The sequence below is a fragment of the Amphiprion ocellaris genome, chromosome 1 (assembly GCF_022539595.1).
Source record: "Amphiprion ocellaris isolate individual 3 ecotype Okinawa chromosome 1, ASM2253959v1, whole genome shotgun sequence".
Classification (NCBI taxonomy): Eukaryota; Metazoa; Chordata; class Actinopteri; family Pomacentridae; genus Amphiprion; species Amphiprion ocellaris.
In genome coordinates this window covers 21,538,421-21,554,527 of record NC_072766.1, presented here as the reverse complement: position 1 = coordinate 21,554,527, position 16,107 = coordinate 21,538,421, and the positions used below count along the sequence as shown (strand labels likewise).

Below are 16,107 nucleotides of genomic sequence, written 5' to 3'. Positions count from 1 at the left end.
GTCTCAAGACACTTTATTTTTATATTTTTTGTCATATTTAAAATATGACAAAGTAAGAAATTTAAACCTCTTGACTAATCAAATTTATTATTTGGTTTTTAAGAGACTAATCGACAACTAAAATAACTTTCTCCACTAAAACTAATAAACGAGGTCAAATAGAAGGAACAGTTTTAAATACTGCAGTCCCACAATGACAAGAATAAAGTTTATCAACAAAAACTAAATCTGCTGGTGGATTCCTTTAAAAACCTGAAAAAGGATAATAAAGTGTGATACTAAAGGTTTGTGGTGCTAAAAATGTGAAAGTAAAGATATCAAGTTGAACATCTGGATGGAAGTTGATAAAAGTTGACCTCCCTTCATTTCTCTGAAGCAACTCCATGGATTTTATGGATGGTGGTTAAAGACCTGCTCTTCTCGTCGTCGTCCTTCTAGTCACTGTAAAAAGTCAGTCCATCCTCGCCGACTTCAACACCTCTTCATGACAACTTGTTCTGCCTCCGACCTCGTGGAAACTCCAGAAACTCGGGAAAACCCATGGAGACTCGAAGAACTCGTGGAGACTTGAAGAACTCGTCGGGTGGGGGAAGGTGTGGTGGGTGGTGGGGGGAGGTGGGGGAGTAGAGGGGGGAGGCCGCCACCCACCTCCCCGCCTACTCTCCGCCCTGACTCCACCCAGACTCCGCCTTGGCTCCGCCCATGTGGTTACTTCAGAAACTACGATGCCAAAGGGACGACGAAATTATTTCTTTTCATCTGATCTGTAGCTCAGTGAGTTAAGGATTTGCCTGTGGAGCTGCAGGTCGCTGGTTCAAGACCAGACCCTTCTTAAATTTTATCAAAATCCTGACAAAGACAAAGAAAGAAAAGGGCCAGTGGCGGGTCTTGAACCTGCGACCTTCCACTTGGTAGTCTGTCTTCTTATCCCCTGAGCTATTCGCTCAGATACTAATTCTTCTTTTTTTTGCGCATTTATCATCTATTTTTTGTCGTTTTCGAGGTTTTTTTTAAGTTGGGTCTCGAATCGACCGTTTTTCTCAGGAGGTTGGACTTCAGCCTTTGTGCTGGAGGGTTGAACCCTCAGTTCCGAGACTTTCCAAAGCCTCCACCCCTGCCGAGTCCTCAGGACCTGAGCTTTCACACAGTCTGAGGGGTGAAATTTTCTAAGTCCCACAGTCGTTCTCTGTTAGATTTAACTTTCAGACAGTCCAAGGACTGACATCTTCTAAGTTCCTGAGTAGTTCTCTGTTAGTTTGAACCTTTCCACAGTCTGAGGACTGAAATCTTAAAAGTTCTTGAGTAGTTCTCTGTTAGTTTGAACCTTCAGACAGCCTGAGGACTGAAGTTTTAAAAGTTTCTCAGTACTTCTCTGTTAGTTTGAACCTTTAGACAGCCTGAGGACTGAAGTTTTAAAAGTTTCTCAGTACTTCTCTGTTAGTTTGAACTTTCTAGTTAACAGAAGCCTTAAAACTTGTGACCACGAGTCTTGATTTCACATTTAGATCATCCATCTGAGTTCTTCTCAGACTTTCACCTGTGGGTTTTTTAGAAATCCTCAACAAACTTTGATTCTCTTCACTGAAGAGTAAAGTTTGTGGAGATCAGAAGGTAACATTAGTTTGATAAATGCCTTCAACTACTAGTAGACTTTATCTGGAAAGCAGTTTTCTTCAATGAGTTCTTAGTAAATCTATCCACAATCAAACCAAGAACATAGAAAGAGGAAATGTTTGAAGAAACAACTTGATGATTTTGTTTCAGACTAGAAAATGCTTTAAGAACTTTGTCTGTTTTTGCTCTTTTTGATCGTTTTATTGTCTCTTCTGTTTAATTGGATCTTCTAAAGTCTAAGTGGTATCTTTTCAAATGTTTTGTCTTTAGTTTGATTCTTCTTAAATGTTTAGTTTTGCTCTTTTCTCACCTTTTATTCTTTTCTAATGTCTGATTTGATTTTGAAATGTTTTGTCTTTTGAATGTTTGTTTTTTCAAATGTTTTATCAGCTTGTTTGAAAAATTTACTTTTCTTTCCCAATATTTAATTTTTCGATTAAATCTTTAAGGTTTTTCTTTCTAAATGTTTTACCACCTTTTAATGTTTAATTTTCTTTTTAAATGCTTCATTGTATTTTCTGTTTAATTCCTATTTGAAATTTTATTGTCTTTAAGATGTAATTTTCTAATTAAACGTAATTTTTTAATTAAATGTTTTGTCTTTTTAAAGGTTTAATAATCTAATTAAATGTTTTGTATCTTTTAAAATGTTTAATATTCTTCTTGTTTAATTGTATTTTTTAAATGTTTAATTATAGAAAATATTTTATCTGTAATTTTTAATATTTGTATTTTTAAAATTTTGCTTAATTTCATGATTACATGTATCGTATCTTGTTTAATTATCTAATTCAATATTTTGTCTGTTTAATGTAGTTAAACAGTAAATATGATTAAATTATACTAAACAGACAAAATATTGAATTAGATAATTAAACAAGATAAAATACATGTAATCATGAAATTAAACAAAATTTTTAAAATACAAATATTAAAAATTACAGATAAAATATTTTCTATAAACATTTAAAAAGTACTTTTTAATAATAAAACTTTTTAAAAGTTTTATTGTATTATTTTTTTCCTTTAATTGCTTTTTGTTATGTAGTTTATTTCTTTAATCTTCTTTTTCTGTCAAGATTTTAACCCCAACCTTAAAAATGAAATAAACCCTTATATCACAATGAAAATACTTCTGTTGTCACAACCACGAGTTAGTCAACTATTCACTTTATCAATTCAACTTTATTTGTTTAGCACCTTTTACACAGATGACAAAACTAAACAAGTAAAGAGAAAAAACTATGCTAAAACTATGATTAAAACTCAAAAACATTTAAAAAAAAAAAAAAAGATTTAACATTGTAATAAAATACGTTGTGTCCAGGGAATGGAGGGAGTTTATTGAAGTCTTCTTGGGCTCACATGGGAAATCATTTAAAATTTAAACTTGATATTCAGTCTAAGGAAACTGCAGAGCGACAGAAGAACCAACAGTATCTCCTGTTTTCTCCTTTAACGAGTCGACTCTTCTTGTGCTTTCAGACCAAAGAACTACAGACTCTTCACAACCTGCTCAAACTCTTCATACAGGACCTCACCACACGGGTCAAGAAGGTTTCCGTCTCATTTCTCCTCTGAAGTTCACCTTCTCCTGCTCAAACTGCTGACAAATGTTTCTGCTGCTGTAACGTCTGGTCTCCAGAACTTCCTAAAAACTCTCAAAGTCTCTTCTGCTGCAGGTTGCTTTGTAGAACTGTTGCAGAAAACCTCACTAAACCACATGGAGGGGCCTCAAGATAGTCATCCAAATGAAACCGTACAAAAACCAAACTAGCACAACCCAAACGCTAAAGTCTCCTGCAGCCTACCAGAGAACCTCTGAGAACAGAGAATCAGGACAGGAACTCTTACCTTCTGGACAACCAACGTTGGTTCACAAACAAGAATACAGAATGTGTCTGACCAAAAACCTCTAAAGACTCACTACAGCCAAGATAAAGACACAACTCAGCTGCACCAAATCCACTAATCACTGCACACATTAGCACCATGTGCTAACTGTGGCTAAAGAACCACATTTACCAAGACAACTATCCAGTACAAAGCCCTAAAACACACCAAGAAACACATTAAAGACAATTTTACTGCTGGAAGCTGCAAGCCAACGCCTAAAGAACAAATTAAAGCAACAGAGCCAAACCCAGTTAAGTGGTGAAAGAAGCAGAGGAAATGTTTGCCTGCAGACAGATAAAGCAGGAAGACACTGAGCTGCTCAGGTGTTCCTGATAACACCAAGCAGCCACCTGGACAGCCAATAGGAACACAGCTTCCTGGAAGTCCAGAGGGCTGGGTTAGTGAAGGAAATTTAGTTTAAAGTTGAAGCAGAAAGTTAACAAAGAAAGTTGAAAACCACCTTCCGATACCTGAAATCTCTGAGTTTTCACACAAAGAACGCCTGAACGTGTCAAACTGGTTTCATAGAAGAACCATCATTGTAAAAACGTCATAGTATGGTGTGTTGCTCAAAAAACATTATGACCCGGCTGTTTAGGGTCGCCGAGGAGCAACACAAAAACAGGACAAACGCTGGTTTCCAGGGGGTTAGACGGCTATTTATTTGAAAGAGTAAGTTTACAACAACATAACATGTGAGCAGAAAAATCAGTCTGTCTTCAGTTCAGCTGAAAATACTAGTTTTTGTCTTTTTTTTTTGACCAAACTTTTCAGGAAGAAGATGAAGAATAATTAAAGCTCTCATGTAGAAGTCCAACTTACTTTGGATCCTTGTGGAGAGTTTAATCTTAGAGTTTGTACAGCTGTTGAGTTTTTAGAGTCACATGGATTGTTTTGACATTTAATGATCGAGTCCTGAAATAAAATTACAGTTGTGGATTTCTGTCATTTAGTCTGGACTAAACAAATAACAGCAGCATAAATCTCAAACGTCATTATGAGGAGTCTGGATTGAGGTTTCTCACTTGATAATGATCAAAACATGAAATTTAGGTTGGTTTAAAGGAATATTCCACCTTAAATCTTTGAATGTTGACCTAAAAGGTTGGTTTCAGGAAGTATTCCATCTACAAGGTCCTCAAACATCCACCTTAAAGGAACATTCCACCAAAAATCCTTGGACATGCACCTAAAATGTTGGTTTAACCAAGTATTCCATCCAAAATCCTCAAAGAGACCTGAGGGGCTGGTTAAAAGGAATATTCCACCTAAAACCTCAAATATAGACCTGAAAGGGTGGTTTAGAAAAAAATCCTTCAATGTAGACCAAAAAAGTTAGTATGGAGGAATATTCCACCTGAAATATAGACCTGAGAAGTTGGTTTGGAAGAATATACCATCCTAAACATCCTTAAATGTAGACTAAAAGACAGTTTGGAAGAAAATTCCACCTAAAATCCTCCAATGTAGAACTAAAAGGTGAGTTTAATGGTACAGTCCACCTAAAATTCACTACTGTAGACCTTGGAGGTTGGTCTGATGGTATATTCCACCCAACATCCTTTAACATAAACTTAAAAAGTTCCTTCAAAGGAATATTCCACGTAAAATCCTTCAATGTAGACCAAAAAAATCTTGGTGTAAAGGAGTAGTCCACCTTAAATGTAGAAGGATTGTTTAAAGGAATATTTAAACTATTATTTTCATTATTTAATAATCTGTTACCAGTCAGAACCCTGGCAAACTTATTTTCATCAGTTTTTTTAGTGGAAGTCACAAATAAAGGAGCTCTTGGTTTTTCCCGGCGTTACTGAGTCAAAAGCTGCTGTTTCAACACAGACATGTTCACATGCATCCACAAACCTCTCAGCACTCAAACACCCACAGACAGGAGGCCGGCTGGGCTGAGGCTCGGCGGCGTCCTCAGACCCACGAGTCGGGGAGTCGCTGAACTTGATGGTCCAGTTTGAAGGCCTCCGTGCGGTCCAGTAGAAGTCCACGTAGTCGGTGCTGGCTTTGAACCGCAGTGACTGGCCTCCATCAGGTGGACCGGCTCGTCCTCGTAGGACTCCTCCTGTAGCCTTGAGGGGACCACAGGAACATTCAGTAGCTGTTGGAGTTCTTCCTGTCAGGCTTGTGGTAGAACGGCTCTGAAGAATCTTGTACTTGTCTTATCTGGAACAATCTAACAGCCTAAACTGTTAACAGCGATGTAAAGAAGCAAACACACAGGCATAGATTAGGACTCAAACTAGATTTATTTTAGAAAACAAATCAACTTAGAGGCATTTGTTCACACGTGGCTGAATAGGAGGCCGTCCAATCAGATTTGAGGTCTTCACTCTGTAGGTTGTTTGTTTGGTGAGACTCTTGGACCTCCATCAGCTGACATGGATGTTTGATGGTCTTCTTCTCTAGTGCCAGATGATTCATCCATGAATTCAGCAGCTACAGAGTGAAATGAAGCTCATGCTGCCGTTATTGAATTCCTGTTCCAGATCAAATGTTAAGATCTCACCTTGAATGCAGCCATCTGCTGTCTGATAGTTTTTCTCATTGTAGTCTTCAATAAAGTCTTTTTCCTCATGTCAGGATGTGGTGAGACTCTTTCTCAGTCTCTGCAGACGTCCCTCATTGTGCATCTCCAGAGAAGAAACAGAAAAACTGATCACTGCTTCAGCATCAAACGCTCTCCAGCATTGAGAGTGTTTTAGGAATTCATTCATTGTGTTGTGAACTTTGAAGGAGCAGAAACTTTACAGCTGCCAAAGATATGAGCTCCAATTCTGTATGTTTTAGGAAATCAAGTTCATCAAATGAACACTTGATTTTTGCTAATAACACTCATTAAATTACTGAAGAAATCCAACATAAAAACTTGTAAACTCTCAGGCAGCTTTTGTTAAAGTTTGTCTATAATTCTATCATCATGTTCTGGAACCAGGACTCTGCAGAAGTTCCTTCAAACAGATACTTGTGTGTTTCTATTTAAGGCCTCAGGTTTGAACGTACAGCAGAGGATTAGAAAGGAGTGATTTTAATGTTTAAATCAGTCCAGTAAATGTTTGGAGTGAAAATTATTAAAATTTTGATTTAGATAGATTTGTGTCAAATAATATTGTAGAGTTCAGATAATATTTGTTGTCTGTGATTGTGAGACTAAATTCCTCCACATTCTGGAACTGGACTGCATTTCCCAAAATGGAAACATGGACAGAATTTAACACTCATGTATCCATGGCAACGCAAAAGTTTCTGCTTCTTACCAAAGTTCACAACACAAGTAAAGATTTTAATGTAAAACTTCAGGGATGACTGCTGACCATCAGTACTCTGATCAATACTTCATGATCAATATCAGGACAGATGTTACAATTCCAGCTGTTGCATTAGACTGCAGTTATTCACAGAGGAATTAAAACATCACATTCCTCATAAAAACTAGATGGGACTTTTATTAAATAAAGTGTTGGTGAATAAACAGTGTAAAAAGTGCAAAGCAGCTCCATTAAATCAGGAGATGTGAGACTTCCACAGCATGGATCACCATCTGCTGTGTTGATTCATAGCTGAATGTCAGAATGAACTGAGCTAGAAAAGCTGCTTTGAGCTGCAACATTACAGCCTGACAATCCAACACCTTCACAGTTTTCATCTGGTTGTTTTGCTCCAACATGCTGTGAAGTTCAGTTTTTACCTGAATCAATACAGAGATTCTATTTCCAGCCAAGACTGGAATAAAAATTAGAATGTTATGAGGTTATTAATGCAACTAAATCCTTTCAGATGGAAGGATTTACTTGTAAGTTCTAATTCAAGTTTCAGTTGGAGCACATTGCATTCACAAAGAAAAACAGTGATACCTTCATAGCAACATTTAATAAACCTAAAGCTTCCTTGTTGGCTCATTGGTGGAGTTTGTTACTGAGCATCTGAACCTTAAATCCAGTGAGACGACCATCTTCAGTCGAGGCCAGTCAGAGAACTTCAAGACCTTCCATCAGCTGGACCAGATGTGGCATCATCTCCCTCTGAACATCTGGATGACAGGAGAAAAGACAGAACTCAAACACAGATCACAGAAATATAATTTATTCACTTTCATCATTTCATAAAAGTAGCATGAACTTTATTAAAACTTGACAACATCAGTAATGAAAGTAAATGTTTTTATCTCATGTTGAAGCTAAATTTAAAGTCAATTTTAATCACAGTTTATCCTGAGAGGAGTGAGAATGGAGCTTTTCTTTCCTTTTTAGAATATTCCCTCAAAATATTCTGTTTATTATTGGCTTTAGAAGCATTTTTCTTTATTTATTTTTAGATACGTCAGACTGATACACTTTGCTGGTTTGCAGATAATTTCATGTACAATAACAATAAAGATCTTCTATTATAACAGATTTTACTAAAAATAGAACTGCAAACCTTCTCAACCATCTCTCAGGCTGCAAAATTCCAACTGCGACCAAGAATTATCTGATGTAGTTATTATTATAATCTTTACTGAACCACCCCTGGAATTAATAAAAATCTGTATATGGATATGATTTTCTCTGATGGGACCAGTATGGAAGCCGTAGTAATTATTAACTATCATTTGAAGGGAAAGATTAGGTCTTCTTCAGGTGGATAAAAAAAAAAATGCTCTCCCTTAAAAAAAAAAAAAAAAAAAAAATGCATACAATAAAGTGAATCTCTTCTGCACTGCACACATACTACACTTTTGTATAACTCTGGATGTCAGAGTAAAGGCAGACAGATCCACCAATCAGCCACAACATTCTGACCACTGACAGCTGAAGAGAACAACATCCATCATCTTGTTCTAATGCAACGTTCTGCTGGGAAACCTTGGCGTTCATGTGGATGTTTGACATGTACCACCACCTAAACACTGCAGGACAAACAACCTCCTCGTCTCCATGGCAACAGCAGTCCTTGATGCCAGCTGCCTCCCTCAGCAGGACACACTAAAACTGCTCAGGAGTGGTCCGAGGAACACGACAGAGCTAAGCTGTTCACCTGGGTTCCACACTCCCCACATCCACATCTGATGGAGCATCTGTGGGATGGTCCAGGATCAGCCTGGTCTAGGTCGAACCCACCCTGCAACCCACAGGATCCACAGAATCCACAGGATCCCCCAGAGGTTCTGATGAACCACTGGGTCAGAGGACTTTTAGCAGCATAAAGGGACCAACAGAGTATTAGTCAGGTGGTCAGAATGTTATACTGTTATATTGTCATGCTGATTATATGATCAGTAAATGTTACCATCAATTATAACGTCCACATTGATCAGGAAAAAAAACACTATCAGTTCATTCAGAAACTGTGGGGTTAAACCTAAAAACACAGACCTCAACAGCAGTTTGTTTCAAAGCAGAACACCAGCTGGTTTTCACTAAAGAAGCTTTCAAAGCAACAATTAAATGACAGTTTTGTTCTCATTAAGTTCAGAGTCAGCCAAAATAATGTACACACATCAGGAAAAGAAAAACTTTTATAAATATTTCATTTGTATAAGTGCTTCTATACATATAGATACCTCTTTCTAAGTTTGATCAAATCACGATAACTCTGTGTCCTGTTGTACGATGTTTTCCCAACAGATGGCATTACCCTCATGAATGGAGCATCAACAAGTGACGTATACAACACAACAGAAATGTCTGGAAGCCAGTGGCCACCACTTTGAACACCTCTTGTAATTGTAGAGGCCAAAGAGAACTTTTATTAATCTTGTGATGTCTGAATAAATTTGGTATTGAAATATTTATGCAAGTTTTTCTTTTCCTGATGTGTGTAAACATTATTTTGGCTGACAGGTCACCAGGCAACATCTTTTTATAATAATGACAAACATACCTGCATTCTACAGGAGTGATTTTCCTCATGTGCAGGTAAAGATGTGTGAGGAGCTTAGAGATGACAGGAGCAGGAGTCATCCTCACTAATTCAGCTTCCACCTAGAAACAGAAAGACCACAAACAAACACACTGATATACTCTCAAACGTTCAACCTCACAGCCTCAACATATCTGTTTGGGAAGTGTTGTGTTTCTTAATTCTGCTGAAAGCATTGACAGACATTCTCTTACAAGGTTGTGTAAAAAGCAGCCTGTCCTCTGAGCTACTGAGAAATTTTCCTGAACAAAGTTTCTACGTGTAAATCAGCTCAACAAAAACTAAAGCCTCAGTCAGAGATAACAGGTATTGCAAATTATAAACAACTACCTTTGTTAACTCAGACTTTCTGCTTCAACCTCACATAAAAAGGGGAGTTTAACTCATCAGATGACTGAAAATGAACGGCTTGTGCAGTTCTAGATCCAAAAGTAGGATGTTTCAACTCATGTTTTACTACAAATACATACAGTAATAAATAAATACATGGCTGGTTGTTGGTTTATTCACTATTAATGTCATTTCATATACTGGATTGAACTTGAGCAGTGGAAGAGAGAAGGAATTTAATGAAATTATGGAGATTCAGACAGGTAATGTTGCGCAGTGTTAAGTTAAGCGCGGATTAATTCAAACCAGCTGAATGTTAAACTTCAGTGCAGCTCAATGGGTTTCAGTTAACCTTAAAGTGAAATAACTTTTTTAAAAGCTAAAATACACAGCAGAGAAATACAGGTTGAGAAGTTCATTCTAATAATGACGGCCCGCTGCTGCAGCAACTAACACAGGTGTTCAGCGGTAAGTTACCCACCTGTGTATTAGCCCGCTAGCTAACTTAGCCGCTTAGCTAGCTAACGCGTCCGGACCAACTGCTCAAACACGACAAAACACAACTCTTCACAAGTCGCTGACTTAACGTACAACAAACAACGCTACTGGTTAGAAGTATTTATCTTCTTACCGTGTTTTACTCCAAAAACAAGATCAACAGCAGCCACAGAGGCTACCAGACGTGCCGACCATACATATACATAGACTAGACACGCTAGCGCGCTGTCTTCTAGATTATCTATGGTCTGAACCAGTCACTGCTCTCTGGCTCCGCCCTCTGAGAATCTTGTTGTCGTTTGGCTCCACACTTGCTGATGACCACTTCCGGTCTCAGAAAATGAAAAAAGGACATTTTTTCGTTTCTGTCTCTTACTGATTTTACTTTCTTGTTATTCTAAATATAAAACGAAAATCAAAGCATTTTTAAAAAAATCGTATATCCCTTTTTGATCATGCAAAGCAAAAACGCCTTGTATTTCAATTTTAATTTTTGTATTTTAAAACGAAAATCAAATAACCACTCGTTTTTTGTTTTTCAATACCCGTTTCAGAACGGAAAATCCAATTACCAGATCTGTACACGGACCCACCACACACACCTTTGACACACTTCCACACATTAGTTGAGGAGCTGCGAAAACCTGGTCAAACTATTTTACATCTGGTGCGAAGCTCTCCAGCAAACTACAGCGTCGGATGAAGAGTCCAGCCACTCGTCTGGCCCGGATTCTGCCACCAGCGCGGATGAAGCCGATCTTATCGAAGAAATTGATCATTCCAGTGACATGTAAGTCTGTATTCATGAGAAGTTGTTTGTTTTGAGTTGGAGAAAAGTAAAGAAAGTATAATATACATGTAACGCCGCCGAAAGCATTCCGCGCAAAATACGCATCATTTTTACAAGTCATGTGCTGCGCACAGCTAACGTACCACGTAACTTTTTCTGTGTGCAGCATTTACAGTGTTGGGAAGGAGGAGGAGGAGGAAGAGGAGAGAATGGAGGTCTCCTGCTGTCCTGGTACCCCAGCGAGAGGTAGAGGGACAGACCGCCTCCAGCCAGGAGACCCTGCAGCAGCCGCTCCACCAGCGAGCGCTCCGGGCCAGAGGCGCTCCCTACAGCTGGCTGGAAAACTGAGAAGGAACCTGACAGCTTACCTTCTCTGCCACATTTCCTTCCGAAAAGGAGGCCAGGTGTCCAGCCACCTCTGTCAGAATGTGTGGACAGCCCTTCTCCATCAGACCTGTCCAAGTACTTGGACCAGGAGACCATCAAAATACTGTTTCTGATTCAACTCAGTAAAAACGATTTTCTTTTATTTTCAAATGCACTTTTTATGGTCTGACCATGGTTTTGTACATAAAATATGTGTGTTCACAAGTATCTGGCACATTTAGAAATTTGATTGCACTATTGTAAATAATTTGCTTTGATTTTGATGTTGTCTCTTTGCAAATTTTGCAGTTTTGTTTATTTTTTGGGTTTTTTTACAGGTTACACAATTGACCATATCTCAAAAAGTAAATTATGTACAGACTCCAAATAAATTTCTTGTGGTTCCAAAGGATATTGTGCAACTTTTTTACATTTACAAATATGAGGGATACAGCTATACAATTTCTGTATTTTGAAATGTATGTGAAAAAAACAAAAACGATTTTCATTTTTTTTAAAGGTTTATTGCACTTTTAAGCAATTTTTTGTCGTAGTTAAGACATAAGTCAATACATATTATTAAAATTTGGGATATCAGGGTTATTTTGATGTAAAGCAAATAAAAATACTCCAAAAAATGGCACTACAGCATGTAAAAATGTAAAAATATGTCCTGGCGGACTTGCACAATGGTGAGTCTTAAAGTGTTAAAATGTCCTGAATTGATTTTTTCGTAGTCCAAGGAATCTTGCAAATGAGGCCTGGAGGCTATATGTGCTTCTTTAGAAAGTAATGCAGCTTTATTATCCTGATAAGGTATAAAGGAGCTCATAGTCTGACATGCAAGCAATTCAAGTTCTTCAATCATTTTTTTTTTCCATTCACAATTGCAGCTTCATAAGAAACGTTTTTCTCTGCTCTGCAGCAAAATTAGCATGTCAACATGATGGTCTTATTGACATTGAAGACATTTTTACCTTTTGTCCTGACTTCACACTCTTTGAAGGTAGAGCATTCACCAACGGAGAACAGGTTTCCTTTTTATTGCTGTGACATATAGTCAATACTCAATATAGTTCTTGACACCCTGAGGCCCAATAGCAGTCACTTGTGTATAAAGAGTGTCAGCGAGTTATTTTGACCCCCTACTGTAATCATGACCTTTCCAATAACACAACTCCCCCACAGAGTCTCATTCCCTAAAGGCTTTTCCAACTCAGGGCTAAACTGCATTACCCCCAGCCAGCATTCACAGCTCAGCAGCTTCTAAACAAGCTACTGTTGACACACACTGAAACACACATCCACATGGATGAGATGGGCAAGGACAATAAATGCCTAAACAGTGTACACGCACACAAACACACGCACATGCACGCACTCACACACAGGCCAGAAACACACGTATACGTGTACATGAACAAGGCTTGCATATTTAGCTCAAGGGAACATAACATGTAACCAGCGATATCATGCATAAATGAAAGGGAAAATGATATGGCATGCATTTCATTCTTTTGTAAGATTGCGTCCCCAGGTCATTGACTAAATAATTAGGCGATTGAAGTGACAGATTAAAGGCAGATTGGAAGTGACTGTGAAAGCAGGATAATGTTTCCCTAATCAGCTTGGTCGGAGAAATGCAGATTGTGAAATTTTCCAGCTACTTCCTTAGAAAAATGCATTTCACTTCTGATTAGGGATGATTAGTGTGTTGGTGGAGGAGGAGGGGGTCAGGGCCTTATGCTCCTGGGTTCCTGAGGACAGAGAAAAAGAGAGAGCAAGCTGAGCAGTGAGGAAGGGAGCGGGGCTGGGGGGCACAAGTGGAGTCGGAGAAAGACTGGAAATGATAGAGCTGGAAAGAGTTAGGGAAAATACAAAAAATGCACTGTCGTCCCAATTCAAAGAGGATGATTTAGGAGAAGATAAGCTTTTGAAAGAAGAGAAGATCACGTAAGAGGAAGCACAGGATTGCTCTGAGTCCTGTCCCATAAGGCAGGAAATAGCAAGGGGAGATCTGCTTATCACAATGCTTCAACCGCTGGATCATTTATTTACTGGACCATGACAAATATGCCAGATTTACAAAGGCTACAAAGTCACCAGGTAAACTCTTCTCCAGTTATGCCAGGGTAATAGTTTCTGAGCAACAGCATTACAGAAGGTTAAATGTAGAACAGATGTAAAGTATAAAATACAACATGATCAAAGCTAAGGCACTCAAGACAGATACGCCAGCAAATGATGATGAATGGCTCTCTGCAGAATTGTAAGCTGCACACAAATGTAGCGAAGTGCAAAGGCTGGAGCTGGGGGTGGGGGACAGAGAGAGGGAGAAGAGAGCAGACACCAGGGAGCAAAAACAGTGTCTGAATTCATCGGGATGATCCTCTGCAGAAGGCCCACACGATTAAGTTCCTACAGCAGGAATCGCAGTTTAGACAATGTGTAATTGATTTCCCCAAAGGCTCAGAGAGCACCCTTAGTGATCCCTGGGATAGCCTTGCCTGTGAAAGTTAGCTTTACTCCCAGGCTTGCGGCCACAACTGAATGACATCATCAACTCGCGCACATTTTTACTTTTATCTCTGAAAGATATATTATCCATGTGCTGGGCTCTGCTAGCGGAGATCAAAGGCAGCACTCTGTTCAGGCACCATATTAAAGTGAAACACGATTTTGCTACAGAAAAATAATCTGTTTATTTCAAGTTAGAGTCTGTTACATACCTGACTTGCACAATCACACACAATTCAACTTGACTTTGGTGCCTTTCTACCAAGAATATTGTCTGTTCCAGGTGATGAAATAAAGAAAGGAAGACAACACATGTTTGTAATACATGTGGGCTGTAAGATTTAAATTTATCTTCATAATTTGGAAAGACACCTGCACACACACTTTTTCCATCAGTGGCAATTATTACACACAAATTGTACAGCATATGAGTGTGAACACTGCTGAAAAGCACTGCATGAACCTGTATGAACACAAACACACAACTGCAGACATCCACATCCTCCTTAAAGTCTTGACGCCCTGTCCGGGATGATCACTGGCGGGTGTGAAGCGTCACGCTCAGAGGGAAACCAGACAGAGGGACACATGTTTGTGGACTCCTAAATGAAGTGTGACCACGGTGCACCTCTGAAGCAGGGGCTTGGCTGGGGGCTATTATGGGGCTTGACAGCAGGGGGGCGCTGTGATAATTTGATGTGAACTAGCTTGATAAATCACTGTGTTGTTACCTTGGCTTTAGTATCTGTTTATGTCTCTACAAATTGAAACCCCACTGGCACAAGGCTGAGGTAGTACCATACCCTGGCCCCCAACGATTAGTTCAAGGTGGGGAGAGTTTAGAAGGCTGGTCCCCATTGGCCATCTCCCTCTTGCTGTTTTGTCTCTCCCTGCTGAGGGAGAAAGCCATGGACATGTGTAAGCAATAAAGCCAAAGGTCTGCCTTCCACCGCAGCCTGAGTGAAAGGAATGCAGAACCAAACTATAAAATAATAATGGGCACTAGGGCAGGGAAGAGGCAAGGGGGGGTGGGGGGGGTGGGGGGTATCAGAGACAGACACATCTGCAAGGAAGGTGGGAGGTGGTGCTGGATTGCGGGGTGTTAAGGTGGGGTGGGGTCCTGAAGTAGAGCCCTCCTCTGACCTCTGGACGTGCTGTTAAAGGCAGAGCGTAGCAAGCAGCCCAGGCTGGCACCACATCAAAAGGCTGACAGATGAAGGGCAAAGGCCAGTTTGACCTGGGCGCTAAGCTGCTGCTAAGCCTCTTAAAGCCAGAGGAGAGGTGCAGTAACAGGGACAGAGAAGCAGAGGGGGGTGTGCTGAGAAGGAGGGAAGGGAGTAAGTGAGACTAAGAGCAAGGAATATCATTCACAACTCCCTCCTCCTCTGTGATAATCAAAGGAATGATAAAAAAGCCAGTCATGTAGATAGTAAATACAGATGCACAGAAGTCAGAAGAGATAACATTAAGTACCTTGTGCAGAATAGTTGCACGAGGGGCATACTTCATCTAAAGCTAATAAACCAACATCCCCAAAGCCTGTTTAAAGCAGGTTTTCATAATCACCGAAAATAAACTACAATCAGGACAATAAGACAGACAGTTGGAGTCCTGAGGCATTTATCTGCTTTAAACATTTTCCCTTAGAAGCCACCAACTTATCATGAGCTTGTCAACACAGTGACACCATTCTTTCAAATGAAACGCTAATGCGCTGATCTGAGCACACAGCGCCAGTATCTGTTCATGAAATCTGAGGGTTGATCAAAAGGTTCGGTACATCCAGTTCAGTGTATACCTCGGCAAATAAGTGGAAATCATCACAAGTACTCACATAACAAGGATACAAACACCGTGGAGCTGCTTCCAACGAGAAGCGCTATGACAAAGCAAAGCAAATAACACCATAAGGGGGGCAACTGCAGACGGGAATGAAGGGGAGATTAAAAAGAGGGAGGAAAAAACAACAAGAGAAGAAGTAAAACTTTGAAAAAGTCCAACTGATCTCCTAGAAGGAAACGGACATATCCCACAATGCAACAGGGCAGGAAATGCCTACTGTGAGGATAGGATGCCCCTCTGGACCCCATTAAGGGAATGCATGAAATTAATAGTGACATCATGTTGCTTGGTCAACAGACGCAGGTTGATTGATGAAGACAAACGGTCAGGGTGATAGCCAGTTG

The 16,107-nt window shown here is 39.5% G+C and overlaps 1 long non-coding RNA gene across 2 annotated transcripts; it reads right to left on the bottom strand.

Annotated features, from left to right (window-relative positions):
- Positions 1-5,749: 5,749 nt before the first annotated feature.
- Positions 5,750-10,500, bottom strand: LOC129350506 (uncharacterized). Of its 2 annotated transcripts, none has more exons than XR_008603934.1 (4): positions 10,382-10,500; positions 9,382-9,482; positions 6,029-7,549; positions 5,750-5,958 (listed from the first exon to the last, which is right to left on the bottom strand). It is a non-coding gene; the product is annotated as an uncharacterized LOC129350506 (long non-coding RNA). The 2 variants fall into 2 exon arrangements; XR_008603933.1 differs by having other exon boundaries at positions 5,750-5,924.
- Between the last annotated feature and the right edge of the window lie 5,607 nt (positions 10,501-16,107).